At 43.6% G+C, this 22727-nt stretch overlaps 1 long non-coding RNA gene across 1 annotated transcript in view; it reads left to right on the forward strand.

Annotated features, from left to right (window-relative positions):
* The window catches only part of LOC110340455, a 24782-nt gene extending 15200 nt beyond the window's left edge, over nucleotides 1-9582 (forward strand). The window contains exons 3-5 of the long non-coding RNA XR_002382273.2: nucleotides 1924-2011; nucleotides 7105-7244; nucleotides 8234-9582. This is a non-coding gene — a long non-coding RNA (uncharacterized LOC110340455). The remainder of the gene's footprint in view (nucleotides 1-1923; nucleotides 2012-7104; nucleotides 7245-8233) is intronic.
* Nucleotides 9583-22727: the final 13145 nt, after the last annotated feature.

Here is a 22727-nt window from a genome sequence, read left to right on the forward strand (position 1 = left end):
AGGGATTCTAGAAACACCTTTAGCTTTTTAAAAGACTACATTGACAAGTGACAGTAGTTTGGGGTGAGGGAATTAGCAACAGGAAACAATATTTTTAAAAGACCTTAAACAAAGACTATTCCCTGAGAATGGGCACTCATTGGTCAGTGTTCTGATATGACTTAAGGTATGCTTTCCCATGTTATGGAGGACTTCCTGTGAAGAACCACAGCCAGTATCATAAGCAAATTTTATTTGGGGATGCATTCATTCATTATAAAGCCTGTGGGGCATCGGAGATGTTTGTTGTGTTCACAGCACTGTCAGCACCAAGAGTTAATATAGACACAGGTTCTCCCTTCCATTGGGACAAGTCATGAAATACATTTACTGGATAAATGGAGACATCCTCAGGTGAAAGACATTGCCTCGATGGCTCAGGAAACTTGACCAAAGCAATGGCTCACACAAAGTAAAATATTTGCCACAATAACAGACTGGCAGGAAAGAAACACTGATCTGTAACATCATATGTGTTAGCATGGCTACACCACATGATACCAGCAAATGCAGTGACTGACCCTAAGGCTCTGGAGGCCTGGGAGACAAGCCATTTGTGGGGGTGGTAAAGGACGCTTTTGCGTGAGCACCCTAGAAATGTTAAGAGCTTGGTGGTGGCTGTCCACGCCAAAAGCCCAATCTCTAAATTACCATGGACGATAAGCTGTGGTTTGAATACGGCTCCTTTCCTCCACAACTCATAGTGAGGATTAATTCCTTGTCATATGGTGCTTGGAGGTGTGGGGGGCTTTGTGAATGGGTTAATGTGGCACTTGTGAGTGTGGGCTAGTTACTAGAAGAGCAGGTTGTTGTGAAGACAGGTGACCCTCGTTCTGTCTTTCCTTTGCACGGACATGCTTTCTAGTATGAGTTAACCAACAGCAAAGCTCCCACCAGAATCCAGGGCGGGTATGGCATCAGTGCTCTTGGACTTTCTTAAATTAATGTCAGATGTTCTGTTTGAGCGATAAAAGGTCAACTAAGACTACATTCATATACACATACTACATCTGTGAGTGTGTATGTTTTCTGTGTGTGATGTGTATTGTGAGTGTATGTGCATATGATTCTGCCATGTCCTCACCAAAGTGACCACTGACCAATTACTCAGGAAATAGCACACTGAAGAAAAGGGAATGTTCACCCCATTTGAGGGGTGGTAGAGACAAATTTCAAATTAACATTAAACCCATACATTCAACACCTTACCTGAAAACACCAGACACAAGGGTAACATGTGATAGGATTCTGGCCCAGGTCCATCTTGCTACTGGATACAGACACCAGTGGCCACATCCCCAGTTGTTGGGTAAATGATGAAAATAAACACAGGAAGTTGTTGACAAAGTTCTTACATTGATTCATTAACTGTAAACTCAGTGTCCAGTAAGAAAGGCAAGGGGAAGCCCTGAAAGACCCCTCTCCCTCCAGACATGGCTATACAATGTATTGATTCATTAACTGTAAACTCAGTGTCCAGTAAGAAAGGCAAGGGGAAGCCCTGGAAGACCCCTCTCCCTCCAGACATGGCTATACAATGTTGAGCACATAGCTGGGAGACAGCAGACCCATATCACTTAATGATTTAAAGGAAACAGGCAATAGTCCTGAGAGAACCAGACTCACCATGGACAATAAGTGTGCTACTGCAAACTTAACCAAATACCACAACCAATTGCAGCTGCCGTCCAAGAAGTGGGGTCTTCATTAGAGGCCCTGGCAAGTGGCATGGAGCTATTGATCTGATGAACACATTCTTTTCAATACTCATCAAAAAGGCAGACAGAAGCAATCTGCATTCATACAGGATGAACGGCAGAGTCCATTCATTGCCTTGCCCCAGAGATATGTTAATTCTCTTTCTCTGTGTCACTGTATTGTCAGAGAGGATGTGGACCATCTGGACATGCTGCAGAGTCACATTAGTCAATGCTGTTGATGCCACATAAGCTGACCCTGAAAATGGAGAGAGGTAAGACACGTGCAGTACTCTAAGAGAGAGAGGGGAGTCCTGCAAATATTAATAGGACTTGTGCATTCATTGACTATTTGGAATCCTACGCCCTGGGACAAAATGGGTCATCCTTTTGTTGTTCTGACAGTTTCCTGCACTGTGCACCTCCTGTCATAAAAGCAGCATAAAACTGTTTGGACATCTCTTCAGATGCTAGACAGAGCGTAGAACACACTTAGGAATACTGCTCTGCCCCATGTATTTGGTGGTACTGAGATTTGCAGAGGGATATTAAAGGAATATCAGACTAGAATCGGCCTGCCCAGTAAGCAGCTCTACCACTGGATTCTTGCAGAGGTTCTAGCAAGCATCACAGGGAACAGATTTCCTATGAATTCTTAGGTGTAGTTTTTTGTTGTTGTTTTATTTTTTTAAGAAGAACCATATCATCTGCAAGACTATTTGCAACATAAAAGAATTTTATATCATTAAAACCATGGGTGAACACATGTGCGCGCACACACACACACACACACACACACACACACACACTCACCAACACCACCTCTAGAATTGGGATGATACTCATAGATACAGATATCTAACCATGGGACATGAACGGGCCAGAATCAGGATTTCACACACCAAGCTAAGGACTATCAGACCATGCTGGATTGGGCTAGAAAAGTTCCAGAAAGCACAGATGTCTCAGACACCAGGTCCCCATGTCATGTCACCTGTACTTATTTCTCCAACACACTCATCTGTCTACATGAGAACTGAAAATGAACTTTTCTATTTTGTTGTGAGATATTTGATCACACTGTGACACCCCCAAGACTGTGTTAATAAAGTTAATCTTGAATGGGGGGGAGCCCACGACTAGTTGACAAGAACTAGTCATAGAGAATATGGGGGACCCAGGATACAGATAGTGAGGCACAGGCAGGTGTAGGGAGGACTTGGAAACTAAAGGGATTCTTGTCCTTTCCCCTTGTTCTGGGAAGTATGGTGATGAGGTCAGGTGGCTGCCCCTCCACAACTTCTTTATCTATCAGGGCTCCATCCTAATATCAGATTCCTGAGTCTTTATTGGGAATAGAACAACTAGATAAAAACAACACTATTTTATCTTTGTTTATGGGCAGCCTTGAAAAACAGGAAGTCTTCCCAGTAGGCAGAACTTCTGCTGGTGCCCACACCCATCCACTTTATGTAGAAAGGTAACTGACGTGGGATTAGAAGACTAATGGACTCATGGCTAGTGAGCTACTAGAAACATTTCAGTGACTGACTAAGGGCCTGGTGGACACAAAGTTGGAAGGTGAGACACAGAGACCTGGAGGTGTGTATGTGGACATGTAGCAACAGGTACTGAGGGCAATGACCTTTGCATTTCATCCTATACCCAGCATGGGGCAGCCACAGAAGGGACACTGGACATTTCCCTGGAGAGGAAGATGTAGCTGGCTAATTTTGACCAACCTCCATCCTTGACTACTCCTTTCCCTCACAAGTCTCTTATGAATAGAATTGTCCTGCGAGAAGAAACTGAGGCCCTGTGTGAACCTCACAGTGTTTTCCTCTGACCAAGACTGAGACTTGCCAAGGCAGGGTTCTCCTGCTCAGTAGGAACCTTCCAAGAGGAAGGATCCAACAAGTTACCACTGTTAGCCTTCCACATGCCCTGGACAGTCCTCTGGTCTGAAAGAGTCACCTCAACTGGGTTGATACACATTCTGATGGTCTAATATATTATCTCACCTGCCTGCAGTCCCTCACCAAGCACCATATGTCAAAGGCTCCCCGTGTTATCTTGCCTAGAAAACCATCAGCTGAAGGGAACCTGGCTTCTCAGATCATAGGTACATTATCAACCAAAATTCAAGTTAATTCAGGAAAAATGTTGAACTTCTGTAGCATAGGAAACCCAGTTCCAGCCTTCAGCAGGGTCCTCATGCAGTGTGGTGTGACCAGCCTTGCAGGGATGGTGCTGTCTCAGGCACTCCAGTGTTCCATTAGCTTCAGTTCCCAACAGCCCAGCTTCTAGGCCAGGGGTTTTCCTTTCACTTGTGAAGTCTGCGTATTGTCAGGCAAAGCAAGGAAGTATAATCCTCTTTTTTTTTTTTTTTTTTTTTTGGTTTTCTTTTGGTTTTTTGAGACAGAGTTTCTCTGCATGGTGAACTAACAGAGATTCTCCTGCCCCTGCTGGGATTAAAGGCATGCGCCACCACCACCTGGCTGAAATACCATCCTTTAACAAAGAGATACAGTTCACTTCCACAGCCTGGGCCATTCAAGGTTCTCTGAGGCATCTACTGTAATATCCTCCTCAGTGTCTCAGTATCCCACTCTTGCTAGGTTCCTGAGTTGGAGGGCTTGCTGGGCTAAGAACTCAATCTGTCTGAAGTTCTGCTGATCTTACAAGTAGACTCAGATGCGAGTTCTCAGAGAAACCAACCCTTCAAGCAGGAGAGATAAGAATCTCTTTGATTGGTGCTGAAGGTGCTGTGGCTTCCACACTTGGCTGTGAATTGTGCTGACTTGCTGGTCCTCTCTCTTCAAAGCATCAGATGTTCAACCCTTGCTGCCCAACCCCACAGTCCTTATAATTACCACCCCTCCCCCCATCAGACCATTCAAATGCCACAGAGGCCTCAAGGGAGAGGCCTCTCACCTGTGGCCCAACCCTGAGGCTGAGTTACTGTTCCGGCAAAAGGAGCCTGACCTCCCTGCCAGTGTCTGGCTCTCCAACAGATGGTCTGGCTGAGCTGTGAACACAGAATCAGTCCTCTCTATCTGTTGGCCTCAGATGGGAAAACAAGATAACACCACCACCAACTTTGGTGAATGTAGAAAAATGTTTTTCTTGTTGTAACTCCCTAAACAGCACAGTGTAACTGCTACTTAGGGTGTTATGTGGTATTAGACATCCCAAGTCATTTAGAGGTGGTTTAAACGGAACAAAATTGTGCACAAAACTCACGTGCAAATACCATACCATTGGCTCAAGGGACTGAAGAAGACCTTGGTATGCTGTTGGGGAGGGGAGTCCTGGAATAAACTCCCCAGTGATACTGAAGGACTACTCCAGTCTATACAATTAGTCATAGAGTGGTTTAAATTCATCATAAGGAAAGCAAGTCTCCAACTCTAGACTATTCTGTTCCTGAAATATGTAAACAGTTTATACCATGCATATACCACTTAACACTGTTCAGTCAAAACTACCTGCACCTAGGGCCTGGAGAGGTGGCTCAGTGATTAGAAGGACTTGTGTAGTCCTGAGAGCCAAAGTTTGGATCTCAGCCTGTAACAAGCTGAGTCCAGCTAGCACCTGTGACTCCAGCTCCAGGGGACCGGACACCTGCCTCCAGCCTCTGACAAGTCCACAATGCACAAGATTTCAAGCACTCACACAAGCATGGGCTCGTGGATGTACACACATATGAACAGGTGGATACTGAAGAAATGCATCTTGGTTTCTGTGTGTGCAGCTGAGTTTTGCTGTCCCACCTGGAGTGAGCAGCAAGACTCCTTAGTGCCCCTTACTCTCACTGGGCACCCAGTTTCTCGGAGTTTTGTTAACTTTCCCTGGTTATGGCTATGAGAACTGTGTGCAGCTGTTATCCAAAGCTGTGAATGTCTGTCTCCCTCCATACCTTTGTCCTGGGGTTCCCAGTGATGTTTATGTTTGTACTCTTCTGGACTTGTTTGATGTGTTTCAGCTCAATTTTTTGCTTTTACCATTCCACATGCTTTGGTTTTCGGTGCTGCCTTACAGATAATGACTGGCTGGATTTAGCAGAAACAACCTGGGTGTCTGACTTCTCGGAGATGTGCTTGCATCAGCACCTACTGCCCGGAGGTGGGGAGGGGGGGCATCCTGGGGCCTAACAGAGACCTGAGCTTTAAAGCGCCTCGAGACTGCTTCCTCCATGACTTCTGTGGGCTCCTTGGGCTTTCTTTGCTTTCACTCTTCGATATTTATCTCTTCATGTTTCAAAGCTCTCTTTCTCTTAACACCGACTAATTCTTCCAGTTGAGAGGGAAGCCATCTTTTGAGAACACACACCGCCTCCCCCCTTGCCTCTCATTTCTCAGCTTTGTTAATAGTAGCTGACATCTTAAACTAGATTTTTTCCATGAATTCATGAATTTTACATTATTTTAAGAGGAACAGATGTTTTGATTTTAGATTCATTTTTACAACTAGATTTCCATTTATCCTAGAGAGAGCTAGATAAATACGGGTCTCATTTACTCAGACTTAATGCTGAACCCATCAAATGTGGTGTAACGACTTCCCCACTTCCCAGCTTGGAATATTTTACTGTTCCTCAGTCAGTTGGAGGCACGCTTCAAATAACTGTCTTCTACAGCTCTTGTTTGAGTTATTTAATAAAAATATATTGTATTGCCTGTGCTTATTAAAGATGACGTGTAGCCCACTAGTTACTGCTGAGAACTGTAAGCTGCAACATTGTTCTGTGGCATCCAGGGTAAAGAGAATCGGGCTGGTTGGAAGGTGTCTCCCACGGCAGAATTGTGTCAGGAGAAGTGATCAAGTCACTGTGAAGGGAGACTTATCAGCATCCTGGGAAGTGTGTAAGTTGTCTCGAGACTTGCTTGCTGTCCAGCTCTCTCACTTTCTTCTTTCAGCATAGCTCTGGAGACTTGGAATGCCGTGGCTTTCCCTTTGATAATTGCTTCTGCCTCCTTTGTTACTCCATCACTCTCTTGGTTTGCTGCTTTTCTGGACCCATCCTTGCCTTTCTTGTTGGTTCCTTGTGATCTTCCCGACACGATTTCCTTTGCAGCATCTAGAATGTCTTCTTGAAATCCTCACCTCTTTCTCCACCCACCCCTCTTTCCCTTTTTTTCTCCTTCCAAGTGGACTTGAGTCTCATCAGTTGCATCCAGGAAAAAGGTTGACCGAGACAACGTGATCTTCCATGGGAACCACATTTAAAGTAAAGTAAAAAAGCTCTGAGAAAAAAAGAGGCGGCATGCCTAAAGTAACCAGGGGGAGAAATTGAACAGAAGAACAATGAAACTGAGAATGACCTTAAACTTCTGACCCTCTTGCCTCTGTCCTACCCCCTGCCTAGGTGATAAGATTACAGCATTTGCTACCACCTCTGCTATATGTGGTTTGGGGACTCAAATCCAGGACTTCCTGTATGCTAAGCAAGCACTCTACCAACTGAGCTACACTCCAAGCACTGCCCCCACCCCCTCTTTTTTAAAGGTAAGGTTTTGGCATGTAGCCTAGGCTGACCTCAGACTCATAGCAATCTGCTTTGCTTGCCTCAGCCTCTTGTATGCTGGGATTACGGTCATGAACCGCCACTCTTGGCTTACCTAACATTTTAACTCTCTCTTTAAAATGGTATCATGAATTTTACATTATTTTAATGTAAAGCTTTGCACCTAAACTAATCATGCTCAACACTTAACTGATTATTCTCTCTTAAAGTCCATATTGCCAAACATGGTTTAAATCATTATATGTGTTAATGTAAGTTTAGATATTATTATATTAGCTTTTCCCTGTGTGTGAATTTCTAACTCTCTTCTGTATTCACATGTACTTAGTGTCCTTCCTCTGCTCCCACTCTGGCTAAATCATAGTCCTCTATTAAACCATTAATCTGTGCTTATGCTGTAATAATGGCACAAATATTTACCCTCAACCAGACAGACACTGTAGCATGTTTTCTCCTACAAGTTCATAGTCACTGTATTTTTAACTCTTTGTGTTTTTAAAAACAGTAGTTTTATTAATATTCCCAAACTATGGAACAAAATTATGAAACCACTGCCTTGTACTATTTTCCATGGTCAAGTATCAGCACTACAGCAAGGTCAGAGGTCATAAGTGAAATAATGAAGGGAAAGTTCTTCCTGGTTCCTCAGAAAGAAAACCTTGCTTTAGAGGATCCCCACTGAAGGTCCAAATCCCACATCCCTCTCCTGATTTAGTCCCCCATGCCTCGTCCCTTTAAGGGTTCCCACTGATGATTCAAATCCCACATCCCTGTTATAACTCAGTCCTCTATGTCTCATCTGGAGGATTCCCACTGGCAGTTCAAATCCCACATCCCTTTCCTGATTTAGTCCTCCATGCCTCGTCCCTTTAAGGGTTCCCACTGATGGGCCACATCTCACATCTCTCTCCTGACTCACAGCTTTCTGCCTCATCTGAGTTATTTGTCTTCATCTTGTCTCTCCCCTTAGAGACTCCCTGCCTTTGAAGGCAGACTCTATGGCTAATTCATCTAAGTACCTGGTCCACTGTCCTGATGGAAGGCCAACCAACATAAAAGCAAAAGAAGACTCAACAAATCCTGAATCTGATTCTAACATTTGTACAGGACTTCTGTGCCTCTGCTGAATGGTCACAATGCCGAAGACAGGGAATTGAACTGGACAGACAATCTATGTGCTGTACTAAAATGTGTAACAGAGAGTTATAGGAAAGAACACTGGAACCTTAATAACTTCTACAACACCCGGAACACCCTCAATCCTTACTCACCACACAACGCCATCTTCCAAGCTTAGTTCAAAGATGGAGACCTGGTTCCCCTACCAGGCCACTAAAATGATTTCCTTGCTATGGACATGCCAACCTTTTCTTCCACGCTGTTCTAAACTCCACAGTATTTACTAAATAATCTCACATGGGAACACATCTGCACCAGCAGCTGGGAGGCAGAGGCAGGATGATCAAGAATGAGGCCACTCTTGCTTAGCTAGACACATATATGGTGTTCCACCAGACCACTTCCATAAACACATCACAGCCTTGAAAAACACTCTGCATCATGAGTAAAAGCAGGACAAGATTTCTCTTGAGTGGGCCATGGCCCTCTTTTTTTTTTCTTTTAGATTCTTTAAGAATAGCCCCTGCGTTTTAGGCAAACAGAATTTAAGCAAGTATCCCCAATAAAACACTTTTCAGCGTACAGTGTCTCAGATTGTGTCTACCAGTAGAGGGCGCCTTGCACTCAGCAATAGTCCTGAGAGTTCAGGCCCTTTCTTCCTTACCCTGCCCTGCTCAGGCTGCCAATTGGCCAATGTGCAAAACCGTTTTCTCCTCTTTTTGCAACTCTGTTGCATTTTGAAAATAAGACTATCTTCCTGGTGAATTTTGAGGTGCTAGGGTTTGGGGGAGCTGTGAGAGGATGGTTTTCCCTGTACAAGAAGAAGTGAAAAAAAAATCCTTGGTGGTATTCACTTGGCTCACCCATCGCAACTCAGACACAGGCATGTGGCTTTCTCAGCTATTAATAAACTTTGTATGTGGACATAACAAACGGATTTGATCTTACAAATGAACTTGTGCCAGATGTGAAAGAATTATCCGACTCCAGTCTATGAGCAGGGTCAGTCAGCCAAATGAAAAGGACTGACTTCTGGGGAGTCCCAAACCCCACAACTGCTAAGAGAAAATGGGGTTCCAAAACCCCAGTTGCTGAGCACCAGCACCCCCAAAATCAGGAAGTTACGGTAACAGATCGCAGCTGGAAAAGGAGTGAAAACAGTGTATAAAGAATCTTTTCACAGGTATTTGGAATAGTCAAATGGACAGTTCTACATTATTTATAATTGAGATAATTGGGGCTATAAATTGCTTCAAATTTCCCCTTTTGTTTTTGTTTTTGTTTTTTGAAACAGGGTTTCTCTGTGCAGCCCTGGCTACCCTGGAACTTACTCTGCAGACCAGGGGGCCTCCAACTCAGAGATCCACCTGCTTCTACCTCCCGAGTTCTGGGATTAAAGTGTGCACCACCATGCTAAGCTCTTCTTCTGATTTCTGTAACCCATCTTATTCTTTTAAATTTGCCTCTATGTTGCCTTCTGTATTCCATTTTCAACACTATAACCAAATACTGAGGACAGGATAATTTTATTAAGAAAAGTTTTATTTGGTTTACAGTATCGTAAGTTTAAAGTAAAAACAGCACAGTGCAGGCTGCGAGCCCAGCCCCCTTCACCAACCCACACATCAGGCCTGCGATATCATCAGATCACATCGCAAAGCTGGAAGGATCGGGGTCTCCAAATTCCTCTGAAGGCATTCTCCCCAATGACTTACGGCCCTCCATCAGAGCTCCACTTTCGTTTAAAGGCAGGGTCTTGCTATATAGCACCAGGCAGCTTCATACTTCTGATATTCCTGCCTGGATCACCTTAGTATTGGTGTGTGCCACGAGGTCTGGCTGAGGCTTCAGCTCCCCAATTTCCACATTTCCCATAGCCACACTCATGACAGTGGCTTCAACACACAAACTCTGAGAGGCAGACTGCATCTAAGCCACAGCATCCTTGTCCTTCTTCGGAGGGAACATTCACTTTTTTCCACGCCAGGTGACCTCTGAGACATCCAGTCAATGGGGAAAGTCTCGCCTGTCCCCACAGTGCACAAAATCCTGCATGCTGTGGTGCCCAACTGTGGTCTGACCTGCTGCTGTTCGTTTCTGTCTCTCAGAGCTCGACCTGCCTCTCTCCCATTCATTAGCACTTCTGCCTTCTGCTGCTGTCCCTGGGGCCTGAAGCTCTCCACTGTGAACTTCGGATGGCGACATCTGTCTCCTCCAAGCCTTGGCCTCTGAGAAGCTATCCCTCCAGAGGATCTGAGTGGTTACCAAATCGTATCAAGGCACTCTGCCACCTTTATAACCTGCTGGCCATTATTCAGATTGGTGTGCCTGCACATGACCGAAATGTGCATTTTGTGCAAGCAGAGACCTCACCTCCCATTGCTCAGCATCTTATCCTCAGCCCTCGGCAGACCCCGGAGGACAGCCTCAGAGGATATCAATCTCAGCTGGATGAGGGGATCTCAAAGTCTGGGACTTAGCTTCTAGGGGCCTTTTCTCTTCCTAGTAGCAATTCCATGAAGCATGTTCCAAGTTGCATTTGGGCCAGCCCTAAGACTGGGACTAAATCTGAGCCTGCTTCCTCTTTCACCTTGGGACATCAGATCTAGTTGCTTGATGAGCCTTGTCACCTGCATTGTGACTCTTGATGGACTCTGTGATTGCCTTGCCTAGGTTTCAGCATAACACTCTTGGGGGGGGGACTACATCAAGGACAAATTGTGGGTGATGAGTTGGAGTTCAAGGCTTCAGGGAAGATGGGATCTGGAAACTGGCATGCAAAGGCAATTTAAACAGATGTCATATGAGACTGGTGCACCATGGTCCATGATGCTGTCTGACCTCACTGAAGCTCTAGCATCCTCTGGGAGGACGCATTTAATAATTCTACCTTGTCACTCTTAATATAAAACCTAACACTTTAGTATTAGACGACAGCAAATGTGCCTTTCCCATTTAATATCACACAACTGACATAGTTAAACTGAGTTGTTGGGAGCAGTATTTGAGAGACCAGTGATATGGGGCATTCTAATGCATGCACCCCTTCAGTCAACAAGTTTATCAGCCTCTTCCTCACTCCATATGAAGGAGCAGAGACAACTCCTAGGCTCTGGATAGATGAGGTGGCAGAGATGGGTGTACCAAATCCACAAACATTAGGCACCATTGCCTAATCACCTAGCTTGTTTTACTTTGTGAAGTGCACTGTAAAGGTTTCCCACAACACGTTTCCGAATTCCCACAAGGCCCTAGAGCACTAACTTGAGATTTTGCAGATAGGAACTTCAAGCATCAGAGAAGTTATAGCAACTTAACCAAGCTGGGTTATGGGGTCATGCACATATAAATCAGTTAAGGGCAGAAGGATCAGGAGTTCGAGGCTAGCCTTGGCTTCATGTCATGTTGGAGGTCAATGTGGGTTGCAGGAGAACCTCTGTCCAACAATAACAAAATCTCAACATCACTAGATGGTACAGTCACACTGAGCTGTGACTGCAGAGTGCTCTGATGCTCTGGTCCCTATCACGCCTTACAGGGCCTCAGAGCTGCAGAATGTCTCTCAATGTAAGCTCTGATTTGGAGGGAGTTTCTGAAACCAGACTCTTAAGAAGGTCACTAGAGTTTCATACTTAGAGAAAACATAGAGTCATTCCTACTAAAGTCTGTGTGCTCATTGAAATGTTGGCAATAGAGACAGTCGAAATAAGAGACACTGGATTTCTTTGTTTTCCACCCTGTTTACACATTAGTTCAACTTTATTACTCTTGCTTCCTCGTTCATCAAATAGCAAGCATTTGAACTAGGTATGGAGACCAACGCTGGGTACCAGTGATGGGGTGGCAAAGTTGACATCTTGCTTTGCTTTGTGCTCTTAGAGAACTCACTGGTAGGACTGGAGAAAATGAGTATCTCGTAATTTCTCCACTTCTTTGAGCTTCTAGGAAATGGATTCTGCTGTCATGTTGGCCTCAGTCCTTCTGTTCTTGACGTGGTCTGCCATCATTCACTAGAGGCAGATTCTTGGTGAAGGATCCACTGTGGGTACCCCTTGCTAAAGAGGAAACCAGTCAATCACTGTCTAGTCCTGAAATCCACCGTCTACTTGGGCCATGATGACAAAACTCTCTACTTGAAACTATTGAGTTCCAGAGTCAGAGGACCATTGAAGTTCTTGAAGTAAAAAAAACCAAACAACAATAAAAATACAGATTAAAAATAAAAGAAATGAATGTTTCATTAAGCAAAGAACTTAATCTATAGATTTGAATGAAAGAATCACTCTCATTGGGGGAAAATGACATAAGTGATAAGCAATAGACATTTTCAGGTTATTCTAATTAAACTAAATTCTGAAAAAAATCTAGAAAGATGTTATGCAGGAATCTGTTTTCTCTCTGACTAACATTTAGCACCAAGAAAATGGAGCAGAGTTTCTAAGCCTAAGAGAAGAAAGTATTAACCAACAATATTATACCCAGCTAAAGTAGAAGGCAGTAAGTAGTCATTCTCACACATGGGAGAATTTAGGGTGTACTGTATCATGGTCTCTTGTAAACAAGCATTCTCACTTGGTGAATGTTATTCTTGCCCTAAGGAGAGTCTACACTTATCAAATGGGTAGCACTCCAGGATCTAAGACTTGTTGGACTTCACAAAACACTGTGCTGCATAGTAAACAGAGCCCTGTTTCCACTTCTGGTTCTACAGTCTACCTAACGTGTGTTCCAGACCAAGTTCCCTACAGTCTGGCCCTTAGTTTCTGCATCTAGGCAATAAGGCTACTATGACTATAGACTTTCTGAACACACTGAAAGAGAAAGCTGGAAAATACTCAAAGAACGAGGCCGTCTCTTCACCCACCAAATTCTGCTTCTGGGTTTGATGCTGTTTTTCCGATAGCCTTTTGTCATTCCATGCCAGTGGTATTTGGGACATTCCACAGTAGGCAATCTCTCTGGTTAGTCTGCAGCTTAGTCCAGGCTTTTGTCCAAAGCCAAGACTCATTCAACAGAGAACCCCTGCTCACAATGCCACCATTAACTGTGGACGTGGCTAGGCAGCCATGCTCGGATTTGGCTGCTCCCCCATCAGCTTTATTGAGAAGAGGATTCCCGTGAAAGCGTGGTGCCACTTCACATCTGCAGCAAAGGCTTCATCTGCTGGAAAAAGCTCAGAGGGGACACTCAGAGAGAGAGGACTCTGGCAACATGGTTCTTTGCTTTTACGTTCCTCAGCTGGGGACACATGACTGATCTGCTGCTCATGTGTGCTAGTCCTGCTGTCGCATTGAAAGTACAACATTCATTACACTATTCAACAGCAGCAGCCTCCTATGAGGAAGGATGGAGGGTGTGGTGCCTGTTCTCTGGGCACACATAGCATCTTGTGGCCTTGGGTATTTGTGTGTCTGTATGACTGTGTGGCTTGTGTATGAGCATGTTCGTAGAGGTTAGAGATCACCCTGAGGTGTCCTTCCTCAGATGCCATCCTCTGTGGTTCTTTAGAACAGAGCACTTGTCACACTGCCTACTGTACTCCTGCCCCTCTCAGAATGCACCTGCTTCTTAGGGGCTGTCAGTAACATCACGTTCCTGACATACAGGAGTGTGATTCCTGCTTGCTAAATAGCTGTACTTACTGATGCCCAGCAAGGCGGAGTGCAGGGTCAGAGTTGAAGGTAGGCACCACAAGTGTTGCAGGATTTATGTCAGTGATGTACACTGGACAGAGATGAGTACCATGGCTGCTCATACATAGTCCTAGGGAATCTTCTCTCCACACCTCACCTTGGCACTACTCTGCCTCACCTCAATTCTACCAAATGAAAGATTGAATGTGGTCATTTTATCATCTTCCTGTGAACCAGGAGCAAGTCTTGTTTTATTTAGGGTCTCTTTCAAGTCACAGAGACCCACCCTTTAAAATCATCACCCTATGTAGCCAAATCAGTTGTCTCTGAAGTGGTGGCCTGGTAGCATGCTTCTCTCCTTATCCCTCACCGGCAGCCAATGTCCAAATTTTAAGCCCACTCATTCACTTAACGGGCACCTCCCATGTATATGCACTGTGCTGGGTGAAAGGGCAATGATTTCTCTGGCTCAGACTCTGCTCTCGAGGGGCTGGAACCCAGTGGGGTGTGTGTTGATTTGTTTGGTCTCCTTTCTGGGTCTTTCTACACTGTTGTGATGACACGGGATGAAGCAGTGTGGACTGGACGAGGTGCATGTACTCTTTATAGAGAATGACTGTGGCCAAAGTCAGCAGGAAACGGCCAGTAAATCCCACTGTGTCTGTAGTAGAAGCTCCTGTTCAACCCTTTCTACACTTGAAACTCAATTTTACCTTCTCGGGGTGTTGTCTTTAGGATGTGACCAAGAAGAACATAGTTCCTCCCATCCTCATAAAGAGGGACCTGTGATGAGAGGGCCTCTGAAGATGCAGGATGGTCAGGTGTAGGAGAAAACTCAGGGCTGGGTATCTGACCCCAGCTCTAGTACAGGGAGTGGGGAGGAGGGGTAGCATTCTCACTCCCATGGCCACAAGACAGGAAGTCTCTTGTTTTGTTTTCCCAAGAAATCATATCGAAAGTCTGTTCTTTCTCACCTTGTCCCAAATTGCCCCTTCTATTCTTTTAGTCCATGTCTTGAGATTTTCTACTCTCCAATATAACAGATTCTTTATGTACACTGTATCACTGACCCGGTATTTATCATTCTAATTCTACAAGAGTGTGGTCAAAAGCATCTTTACATTCAGTATAGGAACTCTCCCCAAATTCTGCACATCTCCCATCTTTACAATTTTCCATAACAAAAAGATGTTCCTGTGCCTTCCCTTATTCTCTACCACCCTGGTCCTAATTAGACACGTCTGTGATATCTTCTTGAATGATGTTCACTTTATCCCATGTCATCATCACTCATGTAGTTTCCCAATGGCTCAAACTCACATGCCACACCACCAACACCTTGTAAGTGGGTTATGGACACAGATTTTTAGCTGATGGATGTCCCTGCTGGCACAGTTGTGGGAGATTCAGTACGCTATGCCTTTATTCAACTTCCTGAAACCTTGCTCTCTCATTCTCAGAATCAATACTATAATCCCCCAGGGCCTCATCCCATTCCAGATGCTCATTGGATGGCCTGCATCATACACTGTTTTGCTCAGTCGCTATTTCCAGGTCTTGCCAGCCCCTGCCAATGTGCCTGCATTAAACTCCTTTGGACACAATGGTTTTATGTCACTCTTCATTGTTTCAAAGTGCCTTTTGAGTGTTAACCTTGTCTATCTTCTCCTTTGTTATTCAAAACTCTGCCAGCCTATAAAACAGAAGCCAGCCCTTGCCTTCCTCAGTAGTTACTCACCCTGGTCTTGTTGCCCCAAGTGAGGGTAAGGGAAGCTCATGTGTGCCCCTCCCCCCCAAAAAAAAACCAGAACGGGACAGTCTTATGTTTCCTGGTGAATTTCCCCATTTTCATTCTTTGACTTGCTTTTTACTTTGGGTTCTAGAAATGCCCCCCCTCCCTTTCCACCGCCTGGAGGATGACATTCTTGCCTAGGACCCAGCTGTCCTTCCTCTCTGCTCTAATCCTATTTCCAGCTCCACTGGGCCAGCCTCTTCCTCAGCCCTTCCATCTTTCTTCCTGACCTCACCATGACTGGGCCACAGAAGAGCAACTAACAACCACTCACATTTATTTAGGTTAACAGTGTGTGTGTGGACTGTGGCAAGCAATTTCTCAGAAGGAAAGAAAGAAAGGAAGGAAGGAAGGAGGAAGGAAGGAAGGAGGAAGGAAGGAGGAAGGAAGGAAGAAAGGAAGGAAGAAAGAAAGAAAGAAAGAAAGAGATAAAGAAAGACAAAGAAAGAGAGAAAGAAAAGAAGGCCCTTTCCTCCCTCTCTGTCTGAGGTGGGTAAACGTCTTTTAGAAGGAAGCCACAGAGAGCCTGGCCACTTCCATGGAAACAAAGGCTGTTTTCAAACACTGTTAAGAAACTGTTTCAATCTTGGGTTTTCAATGATCCGGATTGTCCATGTGTGTGTGTGTGTGGGGGCGGATGCCACGGGAAGCTCTTCGTTTAATGCATTGGTTAATTAATCAATTAATTTTGGGTTATGCACAGGCACTTTCTTCTCCGAAATGTGGAAAAAGCAGGTCTTTGTGTGTGTCCCGGGAGCACTCTGAAGCTGGAAGGTGCTGGCCCTGGCATTCGCTCCCCCTTTCTCCCCAAGGCCCATCCTTAGGTATTTCAGTGTTGAATAAACAGGCCTGGAGTTGTGTGCCCAGCTCAGGGACACCCTGCTGAGAGCATGTCCTTAATACCAACAATGCCACACTTTTATTCCAAACTGACCTCACTGACCCCCAAAAGTTTGTTCCCTCAACTGGGTCTCCTTGGCCCTTTCATTCCCCTGAATTCCCTACACAAAGCCCTTGTCACATCCACAGTCCTCTCGAAACTAAACTGGGATGGGAAGAGAGGGGGAGTGGAAAAGAAGTTGAAAATAGCCAAACCTTGATCCTCCACCTAAAAGAAACTGAAGACATTTGCATGTTAAATCGTCTGCACGGCTCAGCTTCCTCACGCACCCCGCCCCCACTTGAGCGCATTCTTTTCTAAAATCCTGAGAATTGGGGCCCACATCCCCATCTGAAGGAGCCACAGGTCAGCGCAGATAAGAGACCCCACTGCGACAAAAGCTCTCCTTTACATCCATAATTATCGCAAGTTTCGAGGAAAACATTTACATTCCGAAAGGAAGGCTCTGCCTTTCAGAAGAGGAAAAAGAATCCTTGGGGCTTTGGAGTCGCTTTCCGTCCCCTCCCCCAGCGTGTTTGTTTATCTTTGATCTTCAGCGACAGTATTTCAAGGAAGAATGACATCACTGGCTATGAAAAAAAAATATTGTGTTTCATGCTTTCCCGCGTCTTTTAATTATCTAGTTCCTCTCCGCCACGCACCCATGAGGCGTGGAAACTGCTGGCGACGCTGAGATGGAGCAACTTAACTTCAAAAAGGGACTCTGTCCTCCTCTTCGTCCTGCTTCTTGCTTTCTGCCTTATTCTTCAAGCCCAATGCAACGAGAGAAAAGCATTCTGCCGCTACGTTCGAGAACAGCAGACATGAACTGCTGAGAGTGCAGATTTTCCTCGAGTCTCAAGGAGTAACATGAAGTTTGACTCACGCTTTATCTCACTAGCTGTAGTAGATTTATTTTCAATTCCTATCAGGAATTAGCTCCCACAGCCGTTTGACCCCAGGAATCACCTCTGAAGACATACAATGATGGCGAGAAACCTTGTGATAGTTTGAGAATTCATGAATCGAACTGACAGGAAATTCACATGGATTTAACTGGAAGAGAACAAATGACAGGAATTTGCATATTCACAGCATTGTGAATACCCTATTCTACTTAGTTCCAAAATATTTTCACCACCCCCCCAAAAAATTATGTAGCCACCAAAGAGTTGATCCCTCACTGCTCCTTTTACCAATCTGATTTATACTTCATGGCTTTACCAGTTCTGGGCATTTCGTAAGAGTGGAACCTGGGTCTTTTCCTGTCAAAATTCACTCACACAGCATGTGTTTTTGAGGTTCTTATGTGTTGTAGAATGTATCGGTATTTTGTTTTATACAGTGCTGTGGTTTAAGTATGAGATGTCCTCTGTGGGCTTATTGTTTAACACTTCAGTCTGTAGCTGGTAGATATTTTGGAAGCGGGGCTAGCAGAGGCATCATTTTAAATGCTGCATCTGCTGGCTCTTGGCTTGCCTCCTGTCCACCTCCACCAGGTTGTGAATAGCTCTGCCAGTGTGCTCCCACTGCCACGGTGCTCTGCCTAACCCAGTCTAGAGCAAAACCTTGGAAACAGTGAGCACAATGAAAACTCCTCTCCCTCAAGTTTTGTGTGTCACATAATTGGTTACAGTATATCATATTTTACTCATAAATATCACCAAGTAACAGTGCAGTCAGCCTTCTATAACTGTAGTTGTAGATTCAACCAAAGAGAGAAAATATGCGAAAATACATCAGTGTTGACCACGTTACTTTCGAAACAATGTAATATAACAATTTCATTGGCATTTACATTGTGTTATTCATTATAAATTATCTACAGGTGTTCTGGAAGCATCCCTCATGGACACCAAGTGATGGACAAACCATAGTTTGGTTTCCACCTTTGGGTCCCTTTGTTTCCAAAACTGTAAGCAGTAATCTTGTTTGCATTCCCATCTAAGCGTTTACTGTTTATTTCCAGTTCTGCTGGCTTCATGTCTATGGAGTGAAAAGTTTGTATTTTATGGCAATTCTATTTTTAAATTTTGGCGAAACTGCCAAGCTGCATCTTATTTTCCTCTAAATCATTCAGTGCCCTTGATTTCTATTTTATGTGGTATTAGGGTTTTTAATTGAAGTTTCCTTCATTTCATATTTTCTTGGCATCATGCTACCTTTATTTTTAACCTAAATCATTATGTTTTATTTGTGTTTTTCATGGGATACTTGTTTAAAAAATATTATGAGGGCCTGGAGAAATAGCTTAGTGGTTAAGAACATTGACTGCTCTTACATAGGACCTGGGTTTGGTTCCCAGCACCCAAGTTGGCCAGCTCACAACCTTGTGTAATTGCAGCTCAAGGGGATCTATTGCTGTCTTCTGGCATCCAAAGGCAACTGTACTCACTACACTCCCATAGATGTACATATAAACTTAAATAAAATCCTAAAACAAGATAAAATCTTATAAACCAATAGGAGACTCTTTTTTAAGAGATGTCTTTATAACAATTTTAATGATAATGGACTAAACCTCTGCAACTGTAAGTCATCCCCCAGTTGGGATGAGTTTTGCAATGGACCAAGTGGGCTTCCTTTGAGTTCTTTATGTCTAGACAAGGAGAAAAAGTGAAGCATTTAGGTTTTTTGTTTGTTTTTGAATGACTCAAAGCCTCAGCTGTATCTTAGGGAGGTATAAAGGATGTCTCCTTTGCTTTCTCTCCCCTTGACAATCAGTGTTCTGAGTGCCCCTAGCTTCTAGTTGTTCCAATCTGTTTTTGTGTTGGCCTCCTTGGTATCACAACTGCATGGCAGCATGCAGGCAGACATGATGATGGAGAAAAAGCTAAGAGGTCTACATCTTGAGCTGCATGCAGGAGGGAGAAACTGTGTGTCACATTGAGTGTAGCTTGAACATATGAGACCATGGTGACACACTTCCTCTAACAAGGCCACATCTACTCCAACAAGGCCATACCTCCTAATAGTGACACTCTCTATAGGCCAAGTATTCAAACACATGAACCCATAGGGACATACCTATCCAAACTACAGGAGTTACTGTATCCTAGATGAATGGGTAACACATTCCCATGCGTCAAGTTAAAGTTTCAGGAAAGAAAAAAAAATCTGTGTGCTCTGTATTCTGTGTATTTGAAAATACTTTTACACTTGGAGGGCTTTATGCTGGGGGAACCCCATTGTGTTAAGTTTCTTCTATGCAAACTGAATCCTAACAAAAACAGCAAAATTAACTGGAGTCTCCACCAGTTAGAAACTGCCAGTGAACTCTAACTAGGGTCTTCTTGTTGGACCAGTCAAATAAATTTACTTCTTTGTCCACAGGGACACTCAGTGTCAGGTCTCACATCCCAGCTGCCTGTGCAAGGTACTTTAACCTGCATCCTACTGCAGGTGGTGGATTCTTCTGGCCTTGGTGCTTCCTGACTCCTGCATTACATTCTGCTCAAATAAAAGCTGTTGAATTTATTTGCCCAGGTTTTTGCTTTACCATGTGTTATGCATCCCAGACTCTGTGACGCTCATACAAGCTACAGTTAGAATGTTTATGAAGCAATGCTTTAGTCTCAACACTCAGGATATTTTTCCTACTTAGTGCTGTAGAAGAGACATTTCGCACCAACCTACTTTGTTTTTCTTCTTAGGCAGTCTGTTTTTGTTTGGATTTTAGTGTTGCTCTTTCCTCCCTCCCATCTGTTTTATCTTTGAAATTAGGAAAATACTGATTAGAAGTGTGACTAACTTCTACCTAGGACCAAGGAAGAAGCCATTTTCCTTTGAATAAATTTGTTTAATTCTTTCTCAAGTTACTCCTTCTGTTACAGTTTCTGTTTGGTAATTATGTATATTGTAAAGTATACAAATGGTATGTTGAATGAGCTTTATGTCATAGCTAAACTATGCTGAAGTTACACAAAATTCCAATTTTTCAGTGGCTTGAATTTTTACATCTTGCTCAAGTGATGCCTGGTGTGCTCCAGGATGATTCAGATGTCCCAGAGTGCTTCAATTTTGTGGTTTTACCATGGCAACATGTGACTTCCAAGGAGGCTGCCAGAGCGAAGTGAGGATCCCGAGGTCTTTCTCTGGCCCTTCAGTCTGTAAGGGCCTCGTTTCTTCTCACTGCCCAGCGCTGCTTGCTTTGAGCCACAACTCAGAGGCACACAGCGGTGTCTGAAGAGCAGCTCACGAGGTTGTTATCACATCAAAGTTGTGACTTGATTCTGAAGGCGGAATACACCTTGACAGATGGAAGATTCTTCTCAAAGAGAACTGGTTTGAACGTTTTAACCCTCCCCCCCCCCCCCCAGCATCAGTGTTGCACACTCCTCTAGTGATTCTTCTCCATCTGCTAGCTCACTTTCGCCCTTTATCAGAATTTGGGATGAGTTTCGCATTGGACCAAGTGGGCTTCCTTTGAGTTCTTTTTGTCTGGACAAGGGGAAAAAGTTAAGCATTTGGATTTTTTGTTTGTTTTTGAATGACTCAAAGCCCCAGCTGCATCTTAGGGGGTATAAAGGATGTCTCCTTTGCTTTCTCTCCCCCTTGACTATCAGTGTTCTGAGTGCCCCTAGCTGCTAGCTGTTCCAATCTGTTTTTGTGTTGGCCTCCTTGGTACAAGAACAGCAATTTCTTTGAATTTTGATGTTTGAATATCTGAATAGTCTTTTCCATAGTTTCTAATTTCCATAGAAATTATTTTATGGTGACTATATTTCTTTGCTTATTTACTACTTCAAAATTTTCTGTTAAGAAAAGTGAGAATAAAGAACAAGGTGGCCATTGGAAGCCATTGGCATAGCTCCAGAACACGTTGCTTAGGAGGTGATGCGAGGAAACAGAGCGGAAAGACACATGTTTTTAAGTTCTTCCATTATTAAATTTATTTTTAAAATTCATATTTACTTGAAATCTTGAAAGAAAGAAATATAGGATAGATTCCCAGCCTAAATCTCAAATTCTAGTGAAGCTACTATGATGTGCACTTATACTTGAATTAGCTCTACAACCTTAAACTGGAAGGGCTCTACAATTTAAACTTTTGCATTAGTGGCATGATTCAAGAACTAGAAAAGTCCATGTGACCATGTGATGGATCCAAGTACAAACCCATAAAGATTGTGTACAAAACTCCCTGCTGTGTGTGCAAGGAGCATTTGGAAAAAGAAGGAATTTTTGTTCTTAATTGGGTCTTCTGTAAAATGGTCCCTAATACAAAAACAGTTGAAATTTGGTTGAAAACATTTCATCTAAGAGATATTCACTCTGTGTTACATATATATTAACCCATATACACAATATTTATGTATATTATATTATTAATTATATATTATATAGACATAATACATGTAATATATACAATATATATACATAATATATAATACATACATGTTTATTTGCTTGTATTTACTACTATTACCCATCTTCATTTATTTTTATAGTAACGGAATGCTCTTAATTTATCATATATATTTCTCAACTGCACTACAGATAGACCTTAGTTTTTTCTCATGGCAGCACACAGTACCCTTTCAACCTTCCTTCAGTGGCTTGAGAAGAGATTGAAAACATGCATTCATTTAACAATCTTTTTAGAAAATTGCCCTATCTTTGATTCAACATAGCTTCTTATTTTTTTTAAATGAGATGGACTTCAACCCCCTCTTCCCCGGGGTCATTTAGTCATTTAGTCCTCAGTCTCCTAAAATAGCCTTCCTCCTAGATCCACGATCACAGGAAATTATGGGTGGACTTAGTGCCGGTAAATATAGCTTTCTCTGTGTTTGAGCCACAGAGCTTAAGTAAACCACAGCATTGAAGCCTCTAGAAGCAATCCTGAGGAAGGTTCCGGGAGGGAGGGGGGACACAGGATTATGCCAGCTTCCTAGAAAGTGGCTGCCCAGACATCCTAATCCATCCCTCCTCACATCTACATATTCAAAGAACTCATGAGCTTCTCAAATGCCTAGCACAGTCTGCTGGGATTGTCCTCTTCCTGTGTCAACCTCTGTGACCGCTTGACTGGTTTCAT

Source organism: Mesocricetus auratus, unplaced genomic scaffold (assembly GCF_017639785.1).
Source record: "Mesocricetus auratus isolate SY011 unplaced genomic scaffold, BCM_Maur_2.0 Super-Scaffold_100007, whole genome shotgun sequence".
In the NCBI taxonomy this organism is placed as follows: domain Eukaryota; kingdom Metazoa; phylum Chordata; class Mammalia; order Rodentia; family Cricetidae; genus Mesocricetus; species Mesocricetus auratus.